Raw genomic sequence first — 22201 nt, 5'->3', positions numbered from 1 at the left:
CAATACGCTGTTCTGGCAGCTTCAGCCCTGTTCCGTATGGCATCAGGCACTGCAGTCACAGTCCCTTAACTCCACAGGGACCAACACGAGAACAAGCAGGATTAAAACTTCAACAATAGGCTTGCCACATGGAATATAGAATAATATTGGAAATGCATCACCCCTTTACTCTAAACAGAATTAAAACTGTTCCTCTCAAATCACAGCTCTCATATACTGTTAGTACAGATGTTCCTACCTGAGGGCTCAAGCTTTATCCTCAGAGCTTCCCCTCACTTTAAAAAAAAAAAAAGTATCAGTCACTCAGGGTGGGGAACAACAAACAAGACTCTTAGATTTTGGGGAAACATAACAGTTCAGAACACTTTGTTTTGACAAGCAATGGCTGTATTTTTACCCTTGAAACTTGAAGGACATTTTAAAGTTGTAAGTTTGATGAAATCAGCTATAAGGCCATATTAGCACATCTTGATGCTTTTAGTAAATGATCCAACTAAAAGAAAAAAATATTTTATTCAGGTCTGGACATTGCCTGATTTTTTTTTTTTCCCACATGACATTTAAAATGTACACTGTTAAAAAAGTGTTTTAAAAAGTTGGTTTTCCAGCACAAAGCTAAAGAAAAGATAGCTTCCAATGGTATGGAGAAAGGGAAAAATTGAGAGCTTTGGATGTGTTGCTCAGACAGATTCCTGCAACTGACAGGAATCTCCATTCTGTATGAAGCCTGTTGTTTGAGACTGGTCTTGCAGGCAGTTTGCTGAAAAGCAGGAAATTTTTACCCTGTATTCCAGGGCAAATGTTGTCCCCGGTACAACATATCCAGAATACTGAAGACTGCTTGAGTCTATGGATGGCTCTTGATTTTGGAAAGATTTGTTGCTTCCATTTTTACAAGGATTTTCATCAGTCATATAATTAGTTCATGCTTAATGTTAGTTAATATATTTTTAAAAAAATCTTTTGGTTGGAATATACCAGTTGCCTATAAAAAAAAATCAGCTCTTTCTGAGGTCCATAGCCAATAGCCACACCTTGGCAAGACTCCATTGCAGAGGTACAAGGATGGATGGGATGTTAAAACTGAGATGTAGTTATGGAAATACCATCCTCCTGCAAAAATGTGTGTGGGACAACAGTGAAACACTGACACAACAGGCCTGGCCATGCTTAAGGTGAGCGATCACTCTTCCTGCAGGGCTGGTCACATCATATTTCTCACATGTGCACCTCCACCCCCCCCTTAGTTATTTTACACCGTAGCACTTCAAACAAACACCCCAGACATCAGCTACTTTGGGATCCTTTGCAAGTTTGCAGGAGGGTTGTTCCCCCCCCCCTTCACTCTGTCTGACAACATCCTCATCCCTACCTTACCAAACACAAAAAGGGTGATGGTGTATTTTTATTATGATTTTTGAGAAGTCCTTGCATCCTCTCTCTGTCTCAATGTTGGTTTGAGCTGGTGGCATACAAACAGGCACAAGGACATCTCCGCGTGCAGTATAAGTGCAGATAAAGCTTCTTTCATGAAGCTATTGCCCTGCCACACAGTCCAGGCTGGGAGCACTCCTATACAGAATAAATCATCTCCTTAGCTTGATACCCCAGAGACAGCAAAGGCCAATTTCCATAGCTGCTCTCCAAAACTCACAAATGACTCAACGATCAAAAAGCACAACACATGCACTCAATTCTCAGAGCAGCAGCTTTGTATGCCTCGTGCCTGAACAGCCTGACTTCTCCCAAGTGCGCAGAGGAAACCAACACATCTGCTGCCTGCACGAGTGACTCTGCCCCACAGCTCCCCATCAGCCACGGGATTTAAAACCCCTGGGACCCGAACACGAAGCTGCAGCATATTCAGGTACACACTGCAAACTGGCACTGACAGCACGGAGGAGCCCTGAATATTCAGGAACACGAGTACATCGTAGTCAAGTGTGTCACTGTCAGAGGGAGCTGAGATGCTGTATTAATTTGTTCTGTCACAAAACAAGGGAAGTTAAAAATCAAACAACTAATGGGAACGCACCAGAGCCACTGTTTGAAGTGGATAAAACCGGAGCTGATTTTTGTCCTTTGTAGAGTGGCTCTCAGAGAATCTCAGATTTGGGACTACATGTCACAGTTTTAATGGCTTTTCTAGAAGACTGTAGGAGAGTTTCAATAAAATACAATAGTTGAGTCAATGAAAAAGAGACAACTGCAGCAAAGCAGTGATTAACCCCCAAGGATGATGGAAGGGTGAGTTTGCTGAGGGCTTAGCGGAGGCATCACCAGCTACTAAGCTGATGAAGGGTGGGCTCTGAGTACCAAGGATTTGCTATGGATTCAGAATAAAGTGGTTCTCCAAAAGGAGAAAGTTAATCTGCAGGAGCTCTGAGCAGGTTTGCAGCCAGTTGCAATTCCCATGGGGCACAAGAAGCACAGCCAGGCTGGCAGGCACCCACCTCCCCTGGGACCAGCAAGGTTGGAGAGATGCCCTGGCTCTGGGGAAGCTGTCCTTTCTGATAAAGCCTCATCTGCTCCAAAACAGAAGGCTTTATTCCTTCACTGGGAGCGAGAGGGACAGCAAAGAAATGCGAGATAAATCATGCCTGACACTGCTTTTTTAATACATTCCTCCAAGACAGCTAGACCAAAAAATGTCCATGCACTAACCTTGATCCAGAGGTTATTTGTGCTCAATATATTAAAAAATGGTTCATGAACAGTTCATCCTTAGAAAATATCACTTTTGTTGGGCTGCCAACATCAGAGTATGCTTTGCTTTTTTGGCTATGTCAGGACAGAGAGAAGAATGGGGCTGAAGTCAGAGCACAGCTTCCTTTCTGGAAAGCTACTTCAGGAATCAAAGGTCACAATATCATCTCCAGAAAGAAGATGAGGTTCGTATATGCTCCGTTTTTACTACAGGAGCCTGTAGACATGAACTTTCTCTGGTGGCCTGGGCTATACCATTCCTCATGCTCATCAGCAAAGTTTCCAAGTGACTCTCAAAGTAAGCTGGGGGAAAGAATTAACTTTGAAGTATGTCAGCGCCCAGCTTTCAGCAGCTGCTGCAAAGAGGTGCTTGCAGGACAAGTGTCTGTGCAAATCAAGGCCTAGGCAATCCCTGATGACAAAGAGCATTGAACGAGACTTCGTAAGTGACTGAGTAAGAGGACAGGGTATCACAAGTCATGAATTTAGGGAATTTTTGCCTGTTATTTGCACTCTATTGCGATGTCCCTTGTGGAAATCTCTGCATGTTTTGCAAGCATTTCCATTTCATCTTGAAAATGCTTTCCTCTCCCCACACCACATTAGGTTGGAAAGACACTTCCATTTTAGCACCAGAAAAAAAAAAAAGGAAAAAAAAAAGTGAGAAAAGCCACTTATTTAAAAGCTGCCCTAAAAAAAAAAAAAAAAGCAAAAAAACCCTGTAGGCATTTTTCTCTTGAGTACTGATGGCTCAGCAGCATTGTCCTGGACGGATATCATTGTAAATCTTTCTCAGGGCTGCTCTTTATATCAGCCCATTTCCTAGTACCCAGGAACAGCAGCTGATGTAGCTGTACTGTTAAGGTGCTGGAGGTGACAGCGATGTCACTGGGTTGTGGCAGCAGTGGAGGGAGCCCCGGCTTGGTCATTCCAGATCATTTGTAGGTGTAAATCAACACAAGAAAACCACCAGCCCTGAAGAGCGAGGTTCAGCACAATACCAGCATCACCAGCCTAATATCAATCCTGGAGTAGCAGTACAGAGTATTTTTCTTTTAGAGACTACTTAAAAAACACAAGACAGGGTGTTTGTATTCTATGGGTGTGAAATTCAAATGTGAGTAGATAGAAAAATGTCACTAATGCCTTTGCAAACAGTCCCCAAGGCTGAGTTGTTGCACATTCCTGATCAAAAGCAAGCTCCGTGCATAAGAGGTATTCCTTAGGGATTGGAATAAAATGTTTCAGCCATCTCTGATTCAGTGTGCTTTTAATCCCATAGGCACTGCTGTCATTTCGGGAACTGGTAATGGATGAGAGGAGAACCTGTGCTTCATTCTTACGTGGTGGTGGGGAATAAGAAAGGAGCGTTAATTCACCCAGGATGGTTTGTTTATGCTTTAACATTCTCCTTCACCTCATCATCGTTGAGAAGGTTTTGAATATTTCCCTCAAACACCTCCTTCCCATAGTGATTGTTCTGGACAGAAAATGCATTCGTATTGTAGTAACACAGCGAACTGTTACGCCTCCAATCCCTCACAGCTCCCAAGCCATCCCGGGCATTCGGTTGTAAGGAAGGGCAGCGTGTCCTTGAGCACAAAGACTAGGCGGGGTGCAAACAAATAAAGCAAGATGCAACATTGCTCCTGTTCAAGGTAAAACATAGCAGGGGATTCTCTCATTTTGGGTATGCCTGAAACATTTCAGGAGATAATTGATGTCTCCATATTAGCAGTTTAGTTCAGAGCAGGGGGATGCTTTGGAAGCAAGTCTCCCACCCACCCTTTGTTACAACGCTTTGCTCTGTATCACAAAGCAGTCTAAATGCAAGAACACATTTCAACACATTTCCTTCCAAAGGAGACTGCAAGGTGCTCTCCTGGTGGGCACCAGTGTGATCCAGCTGCTTGCATGTCCCTGGGACAAGGTTAGAGCTGGCAGAGTGACTCCTGGACAAACTGACATCCATATCGCATAGACATCAGCTTCTCAGCACCACATTGCTCTACAGACCTGGTCCCGCTGCTGTGTCTTCCAGACAGAGGGGAAAGAGTAAGTGGGATTAACCTGAGTTCCCATGAGGTTGGATAATGCTCTGTGGGAAACTGCCACTTGCAAATGGCTGAAACACCACCTCCATGTGGCCATTACCAGTCCTGGAGATCAGCTATCCACCAAACAATCTGACTCCCCCAATCTGTTCAGAGTTAAACCTTGTGTAAGATTTGTCTTAAAGATTTGGGACAAGGCATTTGTATCATGTTTACATCAGGATCCTGTGAAACTTAAATTTCACACTCAGAGCTCGTGCCAATAACTAATAAACCAAAACACTTTCAGTCCATGTCTGTGTGGTAGGAATGTACCGGGGTGCATTTCAGTAAGTAGCAGCTTTGTAAATGAAGGAATGGGAGCTCGTTTCTTCTAACTAGAGGCAACAGGACAAACCCTTAAAATGACTGTTTATTATCAGCCCTATGTGCTATTAGAACAAATTGCCCATTGAAAGAGTCACACACACACAGAGTTTTATCACTTCCTAATGTTGCTCTCTGAGGCTGGAGTGTGCTTGCCCTTGTTAATGGATATAACAGAGCTTTAGGGTACTTCCTGCTGTTCAAACAGAAGAATTAGCAGTTCGCAATAGAAACCCATTACCCAAAGCTGTGGTCTCTCTCTGCAGGTCATCTCTCGATGATGCTATAACTAGACTGAGCCTGAGAACCTCCCTGTGGGATAAGTGCTCTTAAAGCCTGCTGACTCCAGGGGAAGCTGGGGACAATCGGTGTCCCCAGGTGTCTCACTTTTGCCACCTTCCAGGGTGGCTTCACTTAGGTCTTACAGGTGCCATCATGCTGAAGGATCCCTCACTGTGTTCACCATGCAAAACATTTCACAAACACAGACATTTCCTGCCTTCAAAACGAAAAATTAAAGAAAATGGATCAGCGAGAGATTTTCCAACAGAATAGGCAGGGATGTGGGGGAAGAGGACATAGCACAGCGCCAGAGCTGACAATGGAGGCACCACACATCTCTCTCAAGGGCAGAAACAAGCTGGCTCCCTGGGGCTGACAGTGCAAGATCCACACACCACTGCCAGTAACTGGCTCTTGACCATTTCTCACCAGCTTGGCATCCAAGCCAGAACACTGAGGATACCCCACCAATCTGAAGTTCAAAAGGAAGAAAACAGGCTTGTCTTTACCTATGCAGCGAGATTCTCTTGGTTTGCTCAGCTCAGGAAAGGACATTAACATTATCTCTGAATCATTCAAAAAAAAATTAGTGGAATACAAGCAGCTCAGCTAACTGCCATCAGCTGAGCTATGAAAGCAGCAATTTAGCTCAGCCTAAGGGTAGCTTATATAATAGAAAGCAGACTTTTTTTCTGTGATATAATTCAGATAGTCTTAATGGATTTTTTCCCTTTTTACTTTTAAACAGCTGCAGCAAAGTAACTCACAATTATCATATCTTCAATTAAACACACTGTGGAGTTTTTGGGGGACCTAGCGCGAAAATGTTGTCTGGAAAAAAAAAATTACAAGCTGTTAAGTGTTAGTGGTAAGTTAATTAAGTGAAGATTACCAGATTGTCACAAACTGGTATGGGATTCCCAGATTCTCTTCCCCAGACAGGTCTCTGGCTGATGATGAAGGTAATACAAAAGAGGAAGAATCAAGGGCTGGTGTACCTGGAGAGCTCATGTCATATCAGATGTCACATGTGCCGGTGCACTTGATCTTCTGTTGCACTTAGTGAAGAGAAATCTATGTCCTGAACAAGCAGTATATGGTGAAAGAAAGGAAAAAATGGAAGAGTTTTATGCAATCAGAAATGAGTTCCTGACCATTTTCTGACCCCACAGCAGTGAGACTGGTGTCAATGTTTAAATAGATTAAAATTTCTTTATGATCAGTCCCTACAAGATCCTTTCTATACACCACTTCAGGTTGGCTAATCTAAAGAAAGTAATTGAATGCATTACAGTGTACTGCACTCAGTGTTCATGTACTTCCAATTCCTAGCCATCTTCTGAAGGCAGCAGTTTATGAATAAATAAAGCAGCAAAGTGCTTACGAAACCTGAGCATAAAGAAACTGCCCTGTTTAAGGCTGGAGTATTCCTGTGTCAGTAACAGCCCCTGAGAATCCAGACAGGAAGAACCACGCCTCTGACACCTCTCAGGGTCTTTAAAGAAAATAGAAAATAAAATCTCCCCGAGCCTCCACCTCTTCCCCAGGCTACCTGCATGGAGACCAGGGGGAACCAGCAGGAAGGGCTTTATCACTTGCACATGGAGGTTATGCAGCCTGCCTCTGCCTTTGAGATCTGCCCCTTTAGGAGGATGCACGGGGACATGTTTTATGACAAGAAAACCAGTCCCCGAGAGAGTGCCCCAGCTCTCCTTGAAAGGCCTGAAGAGATTCCTTGTTGTACACCGTGCAGTTGCTCAGCAAAAATGTTTGGGCTTTAATGAAAAACTAAGGTGAAAAAAAAAGTATAAAGCTGTCAAACAAACTAGCTATCTAAAGGATCTAGCCAAAAGGAACAAGCCTATTAAAGGAATCGTTTTCTGCACCAGTATGTCACTGCACTATACTCTGTGCATAATGATGACTTAAATCCAGCCATCCCATGCATTATTAATAGGACCAGCCAACCTCAAGTCCCCATGCAGCCCTAAAGCAGATATATTATATATTCCCACCAGGAAATGGGCAACCATCCGTTTTCAGCAATAGACTACGCAGGTAAGTCAATGCCTCTTTCAAGCCGGCTTTGTTCTGGTGTGATCAACAAGGCTGCTCGCCCCCATCCCCCAAACAGCCTTTACTGTCAACTTGCAGCAATATTTCCACACCTCTCCACGAGGTGTGCAAGTTTATCCTTATCAGGACAAACAAAATCTTGCACAGTTGCTGAAACACACTGGGAACAGAGCAACAGAAGCAAAGCAGTGGCAGAAAAGCAAGAGGTAGTGGGGAGTCAGGACAAGAAGATTAAGGATGGGAGAAGGGTGAGGAAGAATGAGTTACACTGATATTGCTGCTGAGGGTAGTGGAAGAGTCTGTATGCCCTTCTTGCATCTGCCATGGTGAGGAGAGAGTTATCAAATAGAAGAACATGCCCAATTTACCACCTTAGAGTTCATCATCACTCGTATTGGAGCTCTTGAACCTTGAGCACTTCTCACATACTCCTGTACAAAACAGTGCCCTGTCCTCTTCGCAATCTCCCTGTGTTATGGAGTGATCCATCCCATGTCAAGCATGATTACCAAACAAGTCAAAATAATAGGGCTGCTAAGCCTAAACGCTTCAGCAGCAATCCAAGGAAGTGCCCACAGATTATATGGCAGGAGAGTATCTGCTATGAAAATGTTTGGCTGGGGATTTAAAGAGGCAAGCAATAACAGAAGCATGATGATGCTTTTCTTAAAAAAAAATAAAATAATAGTAATATTAACAACACATGAGGAAAGGAGGAGAACTCCAAATAATAACGCCTTGATATTTAAAAGTGCATTCTTCCAGCACCAAGAGGAGAGGAAGCAGAGATGAGACACCAGTACTGGAGAGCACGGGAAAGTTTACAGCCCCGCTTGGCTCTGACTGCTGTCAGAGGAGCGGTACGGCACATCGGGTACGTGTTACAGCTTTTTCTAACAGAAACAACATGTCTGAGAGACAAAGATATTAAGCCAGCTGGTTGTGAAGGTAGCCCCTTGGGCTCTGGTTTGTTGCTGGGAAGCCTGGAGTACTTGACATTTCTTATCATTAGAAACGAGCCCTAAAGGTTTCCTGCTCACAGGAGGAGGCCCAGCAAGCAGATGAGGAGATTCTCTGAGAGATGCTCCGTGTCTTGCAGTTTGGTGGAGGAGTGAGACACTTAATGTGATAGTTATCAATACTTGCAAGTATACTTAAGATAAAAGTTAATTAGTTCCAACTTCAGTCCTTCCCTTCAGGTGATAATCCTTTTTTTTTAATCAGTCTGTAAAGGACAGCAAAAATCTAGCCCCAAATCAGACTGCTTGAAAACCTGAAGTAATTCCCTCAGTGACATCCTCCACCAAATCCTGAACTCCCTCTATCGTGGTTTTAAATTACAGCCTGAAATATAGCTTTCTGCATCCCTCCCCCACAGCACGGCAAATACCCCACCGCAGTGTTACAGGGGGTTGGAGGAGCGATTCCAAACAGGCTGCTTTCAGTATCCACAGCCTAAAGATGTTATTAGCAAATTACCTGAACAATATACTGCTGCTGAACCACAATGCGTTGCAAAGCACTGAGTCATGCCAACAAATTAATCAAATTCATTTTAAATTACCAATTTTCAAACTAAGCTCCAGCATAGCCTGAGTTTTTTGTGAGCTGATGTAACCTCCCACACACATAACCTGCTTCACTTATGGTTTCACCTTGTGCTTTGCATGAGGGAGGGGTAAAACCTGAAAGCTGGGGGTCACACAGGTCGAGACACCAAGTTTTGGAACAAGAAACCAGCAAGTATCACAGTAATATTTAAAGAGACACTTTCCTCACCCAAGCTCCCTGTTCAAAAGATGTGCTTTTTTGGGTCTTAGTTCAGATGGTCACTGATGACAGGGGTTAACCTGAAAAGGATTTAGAACACTGCTTGCCAGGGCATAATAGTAAAATCATCAAAAGCAAACATTTAAAGGCAATAGCTACCTGCACCACTGAAATGAGCTACTTTGCAGGCATCTTGAGGTTTACTGCAGGGATCTTAAATCTTGGAAATTCACCTTATCTTAAGTGTATTTTTTTACTTGAATGCTAGACAAAAGAAAAAGAGGACTGTCTTGGTTCTGCTCCCCCCCCCATCTTGCTTTTTGGTCCAAGAGGAAACTCTCGTACACATGGAGTGTCCATATAGAGAAGAAACCCACCCTTTTGAGGATTTTTCATCCATATTTTTGCTGTCCCATCAGCCTCCTGGCTAAGTCTCAGGAATTTCAGGAGATGGAAAAAGCTTTGGTGCAAAGGCAGAGACTGCTCTAGGAAGAGCTTTGTCCTGAAATGCATCAGCCTCTTCTCTTTAACACACCATGCAAGCACTGAGCTGTGCTTGCATGGTGCATTAAAGTCCATCTCCTCAGCCCTATTCCTAGCTCAAGCAGATAAAGAGATCTTAACATAAAAGCTTGGTCTCTGCCCTGAAACTACATTTTGAGACTTCAGCCATGCTGTAGAAAAGGTAACAAGCATCAGGGAAGACAGTGGGCTGAATACAGGAGATGGGAAGGACTGAGCAGATAACTTTGCTAAGTCCCAGTCAGGACATCTAAGACAAAGCTTTACAATAAAGATCCTGCTCATTTGTCGTGAACACTGCAGGCACAGGAAGGAAATTTCAGTATCTAATGCAAAGTTCAGGGGGACAGAATTCATTGGGGTTTGAATGGTACCCTGGGAACAGAAACAGCCTGTACCAAGAAGACACTGTGACAATTCAGATGGAGCACAAGCACAGAAAGCCAAGAGGAAATAGGACAGATCGGATAAGAGCTATTAACCCTGCTCCAGCTGAGATTGCCCCTTAACACTGCAACACATTGTGTTCCTCACAGGTTTTGAGGGTGGGCACAAAACAGGGAACAGGCTGTGGGGACCCTTCTGCTCAGGTGCAAGGAACAGGTTGTTTCAACATACATCATTGCTCTTAAAACATCCCTGGTGGTCCCAGGAGCAGAAGCTCATTGCAACATACTCCAAAGTTTCAGATCTAAACCAGAGTCACACACCAAGGTGCAGGAATTACATGCCAGACTTGATTCCTGTCTGCTCAAGAAGGCAGAATGACGAAGCCATCCTTCTTCAGTACTGCTGCCAGCTGTACCTGCACACCTGCTGGAACTCACTGGCATTTGTTCTTTCCCTGCTTTAGGCTTTATTCCTCCCACATTTCTTTGGCTTCAGCAGGAATCAAGTCCTTGCTAGTGATGCTACATCAGACTGTGTGCCTTTCAGGAAAAGGCATGCCAGCATGGTGGAGTGCCATGTCATGAAAGGAGGAGTTTTGGTGGCTTAGGGTCACTGCAACCAATTACACCATCATATTTTTCACTGACTGTGCCCTTGACACTGAAAGAGGGATTAGTTTCACCCTCCTGCAACATCACTTGTATTCCACCAGGACCTTTCCGAGCCAGGGATGTACACAGCATCTCTGTATTAGAGAAGTTTGCTTAGTGCTGCGCACACTGAGCTGCTCTAAGTCATTGCTGGGGGTTTCCATCTAATCCACATCGCTGAGGCAGTCTGGGAAATAGTAAATGAGACTGACAAAGAATTAGGAAAAACGCCATCCAGGGAAACACTGGCTCCAGCTTAGCATTTCTAATTTCTCTTTTCATCTTAATGGGAGCAGAGGGAACAAGGAGGCTCTCATTTCCCACACCCTTCCCAATTACAATGAGATTCTCACAGTGCCTGAAAGATCTCAGGCTGCATTATTAGAAAAAACAAGCAAGGATCAGTACAACAGCTCCTAACGCAGTTATCTCAGGTGAAGGTTGGGATTTCAGTTGCAGATAACAAAGCACCAGAGAAGATATTTCAGCCACAGTCTCCAAGCACAGACTTGCTCCTCAGAACTGTCCCAAAATCACTATGCCAGCAGGAAAAGGCTCTGGACAATTGTCCACAGACATGGAAACACACGGTAAATGCTGGTGTGTCACAGGAGGGGGAAGCAGCAGGTCGGCCATGCCTGCACACGAGCCGGAGGCCACGATCCTACATCTGCTTCTGCAGCACGCTGCCCCCTCTCCTGCCCTGCTGAAGGACTTCTCCCAGCAGCAGAAGAAATGGCCCAGGCCACCTAGCCAGGGGACTCACAGCTCTCACCCACTGCAAACAATCTCCCATGGTCAGAGGGAGAAAATGTTTAATTTTGGGGCACATTAAGAGGAGGGAAAAGAATCAGCCTCAGGCTGCACCTTCAAGCAGAGGCTGAGCTTTCCCCCATCGCAGGGAACCTCAGCACGTTTCCTTTGCCCAGCGGTCAGCCCAGCTGCCTCACTTGTACTTGCTCTGGATCAAACAGCTTGCCACCAGGTTGCACTTGGAGGGCAGCTCAGGGCTGGAAGCATTTAGCATCTACCACACCTACTGAGCAGGTCTGGCTGGGGGCTATTTTCGCTACACACTCTGCACGCTGCTTTGTGCAGCCACATGCCCTATATATCCTAGCACTGGAGGTTTTTCAGCATCCACACAGAAACCTCCCTGCAATTCTCAGCCTAAATACATTCACAATTTTATACTGACCCAAAACACTTCTCCAAGGGGCACCTCTTACCTTCAGATGACCCAGTTCAGCAGCAGAGCTCTCAGGTGCGTGGGGACACAGCCAGGCTGTACAGCACGAGATATATTTTGCCAGTAGAATCATAACACATCCTGCAGGTCTCAGTAAAACGTCCTCACCAGCCAAGTCCAGAATCCAGAGAGGACACCGGGCAGCACAACTGCCCTTCAGGGGAAGAGGACAAGCTCCCTCCCAGGGCTTTAAGACTCAGAGCTCTGCAAATGTGATTGAGAACAGGTGAGGAAGCAGAGCCAGGTGTGCTCACAACCCCCCACTCACACTAAAACAGACATGATGCTACTTTTTTTTTTTTTTTTCCTTCCAAAGGTTTCTGGCCTTTCAATGACTGCTTTTGAAATAAATCAAGCATTTGAGCAGGCTTGAATGTGCAGATCTGTTGGACTGTATTGGACATGCCTGAAAGCACAGTAAGGACAGGCTGCAACGAGTTTTCTACATTGCATTGTGTGGGGTTAACGCAGGGCAAAGGAGATGTTAGTATGCACTGGTCTACAGAAAAGAAAGCATATGATCAAATTTAGCAGCTGCTTTGATTCTTGACACTCGCTTTTCTAAGAAGAAATCAGCAATCTGTGCTTACTGTCCCTGCAGACAGATAAATGGCTATTTCTTTTATGAGTAACTTTAAGTTTCTTTTAAAGGTAGAGCTGAAGGAAGCCTACAAGAACCACAATAGCCTTGGCTATTTTCACAGCGTAGACAACTACACCCGTAACTCCCAACTAGCCCCTGCACTTCTTTACTCTAAAACCTTCATTTGAGTCCCTCTTCTAATCTTGCCTTTTAAACATCAAGTTGTACTTCTAAATATTCAGCCCTGACCTCAGGCTCAACCCCCAGCCTCACCTGAAATAAAGGCCAGTAAACTAGCACCACCCAGCACCCCAACTGCCTGCTATTTAACTGTGTGCACCTGGAACACACCAGCACAAATACCCCGTGCTACCATCGACATTAAAACTAACCTACTTATTTTTATTTTTTTTCCTAAACTGAATCACCTGCCACATTTTCTGAAGAGGGTTTAACATTTTTATTTTGAAAACTATTTACAGAAAGATACGGTTTTGTCCTCTTCCACAGTTTACCAAGTCAGCTTCTAACATGTAGTTACAAGTATCTTACAAAACTACTTTTCTGTACTGGGATTTTTAATGCCATTGTCCTTCTAGATCTCTACTCTTTTCTATTATACAAGAAATTTTGGCTGATTTTTGCACCACAATACAAAGGTAGTGTTGTGAAGGAAATCTGTAGGGGAGTTATTCTGGATTTACATCAGCGTGAAACAGATCAAGATCTGACCCATTAATACTGGGGAGCAAATGCCACCTGTTAGCATTAAAATGAGGCAGAGTAGAGTGAACAGAGTAGGGTACATACAAGTCTATAAAGCATTTTAACAAGATCACCCTACCTGTAAGGCCAGAAAGAAAGAAAAACTATGTCCATAGGCTGAATTTGCAAATAATCCTTGCCCACTGATGTACAGTTACTGGAATTTGTGCAGTTAATTGATAAATTAGCTTCCTATTGGGATTTTGTCAGTGATTTAAGGGTAAAATAAATATCTGGCAAGTCCTGGCAATGACTTAAGAGGTGATAATGTTCAGCTGACAAGAAGGAAAAAAGCACTACCTAACAACAGTAACAGCAAAAAGTGACGGTATCACAGACTATACATCCTTGGAAAGAAAACAAAGGATAGTCTGCAATTACAATCCTAGTCCAAATTAGTGTCCTTGCCAACACAGCGCCAAGCTGTATGTGTTGCACAGGCCCAGTGCTCTGATACTCCTGGCTGTACCATTGAGGTGTGATGCTCCACATCTCAATACAAGAAGAGTAAAGTTTTCAGTTGCTGGGACAATGGCCAGGGTTTTTAACACAGAGGTAGCATCAGGAAGGAAAGGAGCTTCAGATTTAGTGGGAGAGAGGTGAGTGAGGATCTTAAAGAGAGATGCTGTGCTTATGATGCCACGGCCTCAGCATCGCCCTGTGCCATGTGGGTACTGTGCAGGCAGGACCCAAACCACCCCCAGATATTGCACTGATGAAGTATACCCCCAGGTCCTTCAAGAAGAGGAAAAGCCTTTCCTTTTGGACTGAGTGCCAGATTCAATACATAATCCTATATTATATTTTTCTCTCCCGCGTGGCCTATACTCAGAGCCCCACAGATGCGCTACACTGCAGATGCAGCCACCATGTACATGGTTTTGCCCCACTCCCACTAGTAGGGTGCATCAGAGCATCCTTCTGAGTACATCAGGAGGCATAACAGCATACAGGAGGCTGGCTTCCAGACCTCTTCCAGAGGTTACTTCCCCAAATGCTGCTTCTGCTGATTCATCCCCTACCAACTCTGCTGACTTCCTGTAAACGCCTGACCCGGGAGCATAAATTACCATTAAGGCTGACAAGGATATACCCTCCGCGCCAGTAACTCACGCGGCTGCTGTTTCCGAGCACAAAAGAACATCCCTTTTGCTTTGGCACAGTGAGAACACCATTTGGGATTATTAATGTGAGCATCTCTTGCTGACACTAATGAGGCTGGTGTGCTCCTGACACAGGGAAACAGCCGTCCTCACGCCATGGGGTTTGGGCACAGTGCGGCGACCATCATCCTCTGGGGGAAGAGTGATTTGTGGCAAAGGGCTCATTTCTTAATGCCTTCATTCTCAGCACAAACCTTTAAATGGTGTTACTCATCCCTCGTGCTACACAAGATAACCCAGAAAACGGCCACTGCTGCTAGGCAGGACGGAAATTATAAGGGCTATCAAATCCATCCCAAGGCTTCAGGAGCTGATCACCAGATGGAGGCGGGAGGAAACCTCTCCTCCACAACAGTTTTACCGCAGTAAGGTGTGGACTGAGCTGATCTCTGAGCATGGGAAGGCAGGGATGGAGCTCGGTTTTCAAACATGAGGTGTGGCCATGGCTAAAAGATAGCAGTTGCACTAAATAGTTACAGGAGCCCCTGTGAAGACAAGCAAAGTGCAGTGTCTTCTTCCTTCCTAAAGTAAATTTCCGCAATGCTCCACCTATCATAAAGCAATCATATAATTCAAGGTTAATGCTTCGAGACACTCTTAAAGGTACAAACTTGTTATAATGTGCAGTACTTTAATTACATCTAAAATTATTCCCAGCATTTTTACTTTGGCACTGAAACATCTGTTTGCATCCGCAACGAGCCTCTCTTATCCCACAGCAAATTGCATAATGTTTTCATTAGCACCATCTAGCAAATGACAAGACAATATTCCAGTAATGTTTCTCTCGCTAACAGATGTGATCTCGTCGAAATCTCTCCCTTTGGTTCTCTTTACCTTCTTGCTCCCCTGGAATGAGGATATAGAAACAGAGGAGAATAAAACATCACAATAAAAGGGAAGTTAAACAGCCTTATTACAACTAACCTAGAGCAGCAAATGACTTGAGGTCTGCAGAAAGGGAGTGCACACATTGTTTGCACTTACTGTAGATGAGATGACCACCAACATGCCTCCTAACTCAAAAACTTTATTTTAAGTGATGTAAATGTTGTCACTTTTAAGTAAGATGACTGGCTGCTTTACAAGGCTGGTCTCTGTGTAGATTCAGTCACATCTTGCCAAGCACATTTCCTCTTTCAGTCCAATTTCTCAGCTATGGGATCTTGAAATTTTGCCAAAGGACAGCACGACTGTCCTGAGTATTCCTCACCCAAAGCCTTCATTCTCCAGCAGTATCCCACAAGGTCTGGTGAGCTCTCCCATGCTCCCACGTCCTCTCATCCCGTCCCCATGCTGCCCAGCCCCAACAGCCTTTTGTAAAAATGCTGCGTGCAGCAGAGACATTTCAGGGAAAATGTGAGAGTGGATAAAAGGCAAGGAATGAAGGCAGGGAATGAAGCTCATCTCTAATCACGCAGATGTAACCGGAGTAAGCCACCGATGAAATAAGACAATACGGATGCAAGTGTCTGGAGGCTGGGGTAGGGAGTCTCAGTGTAAGCACACAGAGACTGCTGTCAAAAGCAGCAGGAAAATAATTCTTTTCTTTCTTACATTGTTTATAGTCTATTTTCTAGCACTACCCAGAATTAACGGAATAAATCTTGCAACCCATCTTCAACAGAGTTATGTTTGGTGCCAGGATCTTTTATGTAGCTTCCTGTTCCTCTCTTCTCCCTCCCCTATTAAGCAAAGGCAATTCACCTACACGAGAAACCCTGATGATGCAGTAAAAACTAACTTTATGTCTCTGATCGAACACTCACAGCATTCCTGAAATCACTGCATAGCAGTTCCACAGCTGTAAGAAATCCTTTTTTATTCTTCTCACTTAGCTTGGACTATATCAAGACTTGTTTTCCTGAAGCTGTTATGTTTAATTTGCTGGGGAACCCCTTAAGTGAGAAGGTCAGATTTATTGCAGGAGCTGCAGTGAGGTGTGAGTACCTCTTCCTCTGCTATTGTGTCTCAGTATTGTCCTTGAGGGATCACTCCAAAAGGACTCACCACCCTATTGCCAGTTTCTGATCCTGAACAATGTGTTTTAGGTGACTTGATGGTCCCCGATGATGAGGCCAATAATGGTTCACAGATTGCTAGACTGAGCCTGACGGGAATTTTTGTACTACTGACATTTTCTGCATCTCATGCAAAGGTTATCTGCCTGAAAATATCTCCGTTGTGTGTTTTAGTGTATAAGAATGCATGAAATTGCACTGAAAAATCATGTAGCTGTCACAATAATAAACGTTTGTTTCATTTAAATCTTTTCACTTTTTTTTTTTAGCCTTTAGAACTCACTTTTTAAATCTTCTCTCCCTAATCTTGAAGGCTACAAAACAAACAAAAGCTGAAAATCTCCTCTAGTCAAGTGTGAAATTAAAGAAAAATACCTCGTACAATGGTTGGCAATATCATATTCTCACACACCATCAATAACTATCAGGCAAACAATGCAGATCCCCTGCCAAAATTCTTCTTTGCTCAAGTTTATTCCTGGAAATTCCTTGGGCAAATCAAACTCAGCTTGGGTTACTCTATCTGTGTGTGCTGATCTGCTCTGTGGACGTGTCCTTGCTGCAAACCTCATTTAGAAGATGTAGCTATGACCTCCCACTTCCCGACTGCTTGAGTGGAGGGACCTCCTCAGCATCTCCTCTACAGCCCAGCTCCCTCCAACCTCACTCATTATTCACCCGGTGTGTTATAATTGTTTCCATGGGACACAGTGCCGAACTTCTAACTGCTTTGCATCATTTCAAAATTAGCCAGAAATCCAGGCCTTGTGGAAAGTTGTTTGAACCATATCTGTGTTATGGTTCAAAGACATCAACCAAATGATAATTCTGTTGAAATAAGACTTAAAATGGATACAATAAACAAAAAAATCTGATTATTTCAGTTTCAAATTGAGCAACCGAGGCACAACAGGATTAAGTGTCATCACTACACTGAAAATCTGCAACAGGCAAGGCTTGCACCTGGCACTGCATTTCACTCCTTACTTTTCTTAGCCTTTTGGCTGATTATCTGCTCTCAGAGTGGGCCATACTCCGCTTCTGAATTGACACCCATCGCCTGCCTTTATTTTCCTTCCCTCTTCTTATAACCTAGGCATCTGATTGATTACCCATTCTTTATTTCATGAATGTTGCCAAACTTTCTATTCGCCTATAACTGTGTTCTTGTGTTTCTGGATCATTAAGCATGTAAATTAAATTCAATTGCAAATTGAATATATAATTGTGCATATGTAGGGTCTTGAAGAATAGAGAGGACTTTAATGAGAGAAGATATTCCCACATCTGTAATTCTGACCTACTCAGTCATTCAGAAAGGAATTGCTCAACAGATTTGAAATTGCATCACTTCAAATCATATTGGCAGCTTTTATAGCCAATTATTTTTTTCTCGTTTAAATTTTTCTAAAGCAGAAGGGCAACCCTTTCATCCCCTGCTTCTGGTTGGGAATGTGTCTACTGCTAGGATGGGATCCCTGGGACTTAAATTTAGCAATTGAAATAAAGGTATCCAAAATAAACATACAATATACCTCGCTTTTCAGTAGATTAAAAAAAAAAAAAAAAAAAAAAAAAGTTTATTTGGATGACAGAGCCTAGGCAAAGACTGGGCTTTGTCAGTCCTGGTGCTGGACCCTTGCAGCTGGAGTACCTCGGCATGGTGGCTTCAGAGATGCCAATTTTCCTGGGAATCACTACAAAAACTGGGACAAGTCAGACAATCCACTTAACTTTTTCTTCTCTGATGTAGATATCTTTTTTTGACAAAATTGAAATGCATGACCATTCATGGGGAAAAAAAAAAAAGTCACAAAACTGCAAGAAGTCAAATTTCTGTATTTTGTCTTCCTCAAAGTAAATACAAAGAAAAAAAATCCACTTACAAGGATTTTTCTCCTACAATGAATTGTCTCTAATTCACTCATGACACAACAACATCAGGCTTTGCCAAGGATGTATCCTTAAGGGATTGGGTTTGCATGCACTGCTCATTTTTGACGCTTACATACTTCACTTATGATTCCCAAAATATCAGCTAGACTGTCTGAGTACTGAAGTACTATTAAGTGGGAAAATGAGATCATGGTCAGATTGTTTGGGATTAGTGGTCAGAAAGGACACTTTTGGCAAGGAAAGAAGTTTTATCCTTCCAACCTGCTGGATGCAATGTATGACTTGCCGTGGATAGATTTTGCGTTGCTGCTAGGCCATTTTAAATACCTAAGAGTGGGTTGACAAAGCAACAGTTGCTTAAAAGGACAAAACTAATCCAGCGTTAATGCTATAATCACCTTTGCAAGTCTTCTAATAAACAAATAAGTCCACAGTGTCTTGGCCAAATTCCAGCCACATTAATCATTCACAAGCTGAATAAATTATTTTTGATAGTTTATGGCATAGCTTTTGCCACTTTGCTTTCTCAAGGACTATTTGTGACCTGATATTGATTATTTCAGGTAAATTTATTATACAGTTCCATTAATTGCACTTCCTAAGATATTTTATTTCTTGGTACACAGTTGAGGGCTGACTTGCAAGCATGTAACCATGGGAGTTTGATATCCCTGAGGCTCTGATGTGCTGCTTTATAGCAACTTGGCAGAACTGCCCACAACATGGTTTCTGTGTCTTGGGGAAAGAGGATGACAATCACTTTCAGGGAAATTTTAATTTCAGCTTAGTAGTATGTGTAACTCTAAAATTTACTTTTCTGAAAATTTTGTCAGTAAAACTTTATAGCTAGTGAAGCAGAACAAGAATTGTTGAAGTCGTCACATTTTAAAATTAAAGAATTGTAATAGACATTTTTATTTTGCAACATTTGTCCGGTAATTATGCTGTGCTTTCTTAAAATTACAGTCTGCAAGACAGTGACTGAAGTTATTCTTGACACCTTATCTAAACTTCTTGTAATTCCTCAGTACTGTAGACATCTGCTCATTTTACTGCTGCATAGTGCTGCTTCATTAGCTTCCCGAAGATTCATGGGCACGTGGTCTGCAAAGTGCTTTGGGGGTGCTGATATTTGGGAAAGGTACCAGCAGCAGCCACTTTCTGCTCCCTCCTTTTCCAGAAGATTTTGAAATGAGCATCATATTTGACTTTGTTCAGATTACTCTTCAAGGCAAAATATGCAAATAGCCTAGAATTAATCTGCACAATGGCTATGCGTGTCTTTTCTTTGAAAGATATCTGTTCACTCAGCCTGCAAACACTCCGTCTCTAACTGTCAAATCTGAAGCTTTAAAATCAACAGCCTTAATTATTTATTGTTCTCTATACCTAGTAATAGCCTCTTAATAGTGTTATGTTTTGTTGTTTGTTTTTTTTTTTTTTAAAAAAAAAAGAATATTTTTGAAGGGAACCAGCACATTTTCATACTTTGGCATTGTCCCAGGCTAAAGAATTCATAAAAGGCTTTTAGTTTAGCCCTAAACAACTGACTTTCTTTAAAACATTCCAGCTTCTGATATTAATTTCATCACTCTTCACATCCTGTCCTGACATACTGCTCCTTCTGGCTGTGGGATATTTATTGCATCCCCCTGAAGAAATCCAGGGTTTGCCTGGTCCTGCTGCTGCCTGGATCTCAGGAGGGGTGCGAATTTAGCCCAGGGTGCAGGGTGCAGTGCTGAGTATGCCAACAGCATGATTTGATGAGTGTTGCCGTATTATTTGCTGCCTGTCCTCATCAGACTCTAGAATTGACTCGTACTCTTCTCATTTCCTACCACAAACCTTCACAAGTTGCTCTGCCTGGTTTTGGACACTTGCATTTTGTTTTAAACTGGCCAGTATCACCATCAGTACCTGTAGCACTCTCTCATTTTCTTCCTCTAATCCATCCTGGTAGAGCCTTTTTGATTCCACAATGAAAGAAAATACCAGGTGAGTCACTTTCTAGGGACTGCAGAATAGATGCTTTCTTGTCGTCTGCCTTTTTTTCTTTTCTTTCTTTCATTTTTTTTTCTTTTTGTGGTGTTTTCTTTATTTAAAAATAAATAGGATTTTGAAGTACTCAACAGAAGCTGCCAAATGACAGAAATAAAACGTCCTCAAGGGAACCGATACCAGCATTTCTCCACAGAGATTCACTGCTCCAACGAGAGTAGTAAGACATTTTAAAAGAACCAGCTCTTCATGTCTCTGCTTATGTGAGCACTACATCATCTCTCATCGGGTAGGGAGGAGGTTAGGAGAGCAGAGCCTCCACTTCCACTTCCCTACTTCTGCATTCTCCTGGTCGATTTCAAGGGATGTAAGAATTAACCGAGGATGAGAAGCTATAACTAAAAAGTACTACAAGTGTTGGCATCAATTTTGACTATACCCAATTTCCAAGACAGTATTCTTTTCCAAGACAGTATTTTTTTTCGCAGTATGTGCCTTGTCATCTTATTTCCTTTAATTGATATTGGAAAATTGATGTTAAACATTAAAAATAACTCAGCAATGAGTTTGCAAGCAGCAGTCCTGAAACCTCATGTTTGTGTACAGGTAAGCCAGAGCCCAGGCAGCCCACACTACAAACTTCCCAGCTCCTCCCCAGCCTCCTTCTGTGCCCACATCCTTGTCCAAGAGAAGCCACTTGTATGAGACAAAGAAAAGTTCTGTTCCCTGACCATCCCATTTACCAAGGCAGCTTTACAACACAATCTGCTATGCACTGGGAACTGCACTAGAGCTAAGGACACTCCCCACTGGTTTTGAACACATCCATCAGCAAGCAGTGAGCTTGAGCTGATCTTGGCCTAATGAGCTGGAGAAGAAATGCTCTATATTCCCTTCCTGCCCGCTGCTGCTGGCTGGCTTCCCCAGCCGCTGTGGAACACGGCATTGGCTGCAATCACAGAGCCCTCAACCAGCAGTGAACAGGGCTCAGAACACAACACGCTAAATGGAAACAGATACTGTGGTTAGATTTGCTTTCATTACCTCTGCTAATTAACTAGCTGGTGAGGAAAGTCCGTAGAGATTTCAATGGAAAAACAGAGGAGCTGTTAGGAAACCCTGTGAGCATTTTGAACAAATATTTGTAAGGACAGCTGCTAGAATGGTCTATGGCAGAGTAGCACCATCAAGGAAAGCAGGAATTATAAGAAAATATAAGATGCAATTAGTGCATATAGAGACCAATTAATGACGATACCGCAGAGGCCCCATTTGCTATTGGAAATCACTAATAACTTCTGTTGTACAGCAAACACAGGAACCAGACAGAACTTAGTTCTCCTTTCTTGTCAAATAAAGTGGAAAAAAAAAATTATTCTAAAACCAAACCCAATTACAATTTCCATTTTTGTCGGGTGTTGAGCAGAGGAAAGGCAAAGGTTCAGCAAAGCAACCTGTTGCAGGAAGCACGGTCGAAAGCATGACAGACACACAGTAGAGTCAGATCATGCTCCATTTTATTGCCCGAATAGCCTAACTTTTATAGAGAACTTAACAGGGGTGGACAGTGTTTCACACAAGATTATTGGTCAAAAGCACTCAGACAAACAACTATAAGAAAACAACCCCACCTGCAAGAAAACAACCCCTTGTGATTAGCAGTCACATAGACCTTGTCCTTGAAGCCAGCTACTGGTAACAATATTTTTC

General features: G+C 43.1%; 1 long non-coding RNA gene across 2 annotated transcripts in view; it reads right to left on the bottom strand.

The window, feature by feature from the left end:
• Positions 1-12845, bottom strand: part of LOC137861169 (uncharacterized) — an 88845-nt gene extending 76000 nt beyond the window's left edge. The window contains exon 1 of one of the 2 annotated variants that reach the window (XR_011099439.1): positions 12046-12845. This is a non-coding gene — a long non-coding RNA (uncharacterized lncRNA). The remainder of the gene's footprint in view (positions 1-12045) is intronic. The other variant, XR_011099440.1, reaches the window with a different exon arrangement.
• Positions 12846-22201: the final 9356 nt, after the last annotated feature.

Source organism: Anas acuta, chromosome 9 (genome assembly GCF_963932015.1).
Source record: "Anas acuta chromosome 9, bAnaAcu1.1, whole genome shotgun sequence".
NCBI classification, from domain to species: domain Eukaryota; kingdom Metazoa; phylum Chordata; class Aves; order Anseriformes; family Anatidae; genus Anas; species Anas acuta.
The sequence above is the reverse complement of the archived record's forward strand: the minus strand, read 5'-3'. Positions and strand labels throughout refer to the sequence as shown.